At 40.1% G+C, this 2946-nt stretch overlaps 1 long non-coding RNA gene across 1 annotated transcript; it reads left to right on the top strand.

The window, feature by feature from the left end:
• The first annotated feature begins 1449 nt into the window (after nucleotides 1–1449).
• Nucleotides 1450–2161, top strand: LOC138153254 (uncharacterized). The gene is made up of 2 exons (XR_011166318.1): nucleotides 1450–1586; nucleotides 1949–2161. It is a non-coding gene; the product is annotated as an uncharacterized lncRNA (long non-coding RNA).
• The last annotated feature ends 785 nt before the right edge of the window (nucleotides 2162–2946 follow it).

Genomic DNA, 2946 nt, shown 5'->3' with positions numbered 1-2946 from the left:
ATCATTCCTTCCATCTGCCTTCTCTACTCCTAATCTCATGCCAGAATACTGCTGGAAGAGGTCACCCAAGTGTATTCATTGGATTCACTACAAATTTATGTTATATAGTATCAATCAACTGGGCCCTTTATGCTATCCAGAAATACTTTTAATCTTCCCTAACTCTTTTGCACTCCCCACAATGTTTGTTCTGAATCTTCTTTTCTCTCCTAAAGTCACTAACTACAAATATCTCATGTAGCCCCCAACCTTAAAAGAAACTTTCATCTGGCACTGCCACTGCTCAAAGATACTATCCAGTATTTCTCCTCCTATTCACAAATTTATAAAAAATAATAATAATAAAAGCCATGTATATTCCCTTGTCTCTACTTTCTCTCCTCCCACTCCTCCATCCCTTAAAAATCCACTTCTGACTCTACCCCCCAACTGAAATAGCTCTCTCCAAAGTTGTCATTGATTTCTTAATTTCTAAACCTTTTTTAAATCCTCAACTTATTTCACCTTTCTATAACATTTAACATTGTTGACCACTCTCTCCCTCACTGGATAATGCTCCCTTCTGGGTTTTGCTAATTGCTCATTCCTGGCTCTTCAACCTGACTACTCCTGCCCAGTCCCCTCGGCAGGAGCATCATTCATGTTCCTCTCTGTATGTATAAGTGTCCCCCAAGGTTCTGTCCTGGACCTTCTCCTTAACTGGCCTCAACTCTTCTGGATTTAACTAGCATGAAAAGGTTGTGTGGTGTAATGAATAGAGAATTGGACTTGACAGTCAGAAAGACCTGGGCTCAAATCCTGCCCTGGATTTGGATGAAACTAGTTAGATGAAATTGTTTAATTTCTTTGGGCTTCAGGCAAATCATCTACAAAATGAGGGCTTTGGACTCTAAGGTCCCTTCCAGCTGTCATCTTATGATTTCTATGCAGATAACTCCCAAATCTACACATCTAATCCTTATCCTTAAGGATCTCCAAAGATCCAGTCCTGTATCCTAACTGCCTAGCTCCACCTAGACGTCTCACAGACATCTCAAATTTAACATGTTTACAAGAATTCATCTTGGGGCAGCCAGGTAGCACAGCAAGTAAGAGCACCGGCTCCAGTGTTGGGACGACCTGGAGATCGAATCCCGGGCTCAGACACACAGCACCACACCCAGAAATAACTGGCCCAGTAACCTTGAGCAAGTTACTTAACCCCGATTGCTTAAAAAAAAAAAGAATTCATCTTTGCCCTTAAATCCTCCCCTAATTCTGACTTCTATATTAGTGAAGGGAGATAACATGAAAACAACTATGAATGAACAAACAAGATATATGCAGCATAAATTAGAAATAATCAAAAAAAAGGAAACTACGAGAAATAAAGGGGCCTGGAAAAGTTTTCTTGTAGAAGGTGGAATTTTAGCTGGGACTTGAAGGAAGTCACGGAAGCCAGGAGGCAGGAATGAGGAAGAAGAGCATTTCAGGCACAGACAAGCAAAGAAAACGCATGTGGTTGGGAGATGGAGTGTTTTGTATGAGCAACAGCAAGGAGACCAATGTCACTAAATCACAGAGTATGTGGAGAGGAGACAAGAAAGGTAGGAGAGGTCATAGCATGTGGGACTTTGAAGGTGAAATAGAAGATTGTATATTTAAGAGGGAGCCATTAGAGTTAATTTAATTGTAGCGTAACATGATCAAATCTGTACTTTAGAAAGATCTTGATGGCTAAGTGGAGGATGGGCAGGAGTGGAGAGAGACTTGACACAGAAAGACCAATCAGCAGGCTATCTCAATAGTCTAGGCATGAGGTGATGAGGACCATGCATAAGGAATAGCAAGTAGGTCCATTTGGCTAAACATTAAGTATTTGAAAGGGAGTGATGTGAAATCTGGAAACATAGTCTGCAGTCACGTAAAGAATTTTAAATGCCAAATAGATGTTTATATTTTTTTCCAGAGACAACATGGAATTCATGAAGCTTCTAAAGCCCAGGAGTGATGTGGTCATGCCTATGGTCTCCCAAATAGTCTGACTATAAGCTCTGGAGAACAAGTTCCATATCTTTTATTTTTGTATCTCTTTGTACTTCAGGCAGTCCTATGGGACTGGACATGTGGAAAGGAAGGGGGAAAGCAACAAGCATTTATTAAATACTAAATATGTGCCTGATCCTGTGCTAAGTGCTTCACAAATATTCTCATTTGATGGGTAGCACTATTCAGGGAGGCAGCCAATGAAGGAGAAGTTGGTTTTACCATCTGATTTCAGAAATGACCTGAGGTTCATATACATAAAATCAACCTTTAATACCACTACTCTCAGTCTCACTTTCACCCTTTATGAGTGCCCATATAACATTAACCAGGGTAAAGCTAGGTAACTGCTCCTTCCCCCTTCTCCACACAGCACCCTCAGACTACATGAAACCTTTCAGGGACTTCTCTTTTTCCAAGAAGCCTTTGTTCACTGTAACCTGATTTCACCTATGGAAAATGTGAGCAGGGGGACTGGGAGGCAAACAATGCAGAAAAAAAATAAACTCATTATAGAGAGAATCAATCAACAGGTTCAAGGGGAGGGTAGATAAATCATAAACAATAGGTATATAACAGGTTACCAAGGGAAACTAGAGATGTTTGCAGAAAACTTAACAAGCTCTTGAAATAACACATTGAGGCAACTTTTTGAGGTTTGAGCTCGAGGGAGAGTGGCACCACAGCACAAAATGCTCCTTCATGCCAGCATCATACTGATACTAGATGATTTTGAAGGCAAAGTGAGGAAACTATTCCCAAAATGACAGAAAAGCAAAAGAAGCCTCTAATTACTGAAGAAAACTTTGTCATTCTTTTGCCTCCCAAGATTATTTATATGGAAAGCAAAGGTCTAGGTAAAAAGGATATCACTTCATCATTAAATAATTCCAGTTTTTTCAGTTCTTGTCTACTGCATCA

The sequence above is a fragment of the Petaurus breviceps genome, unplaced genomic scaffold, assembly GCF_028583685.1.
Source record: "Petaurus breviceps papuanus isolate PSGF00001 unplaced genomic scaffold, PetGlider_PUasm1.0 90977, whole genome shotgun sequence".
Classification (NCBI taxonomy): Eukaryota; Metazoa; Chordata; class Mammalia; order Diprotodontia; family Petauridae; genus Petaurus; species Petaurus breviceps.
This window is presented reverse-complemented; position numbering and strand designations above follow the sequence as displayed.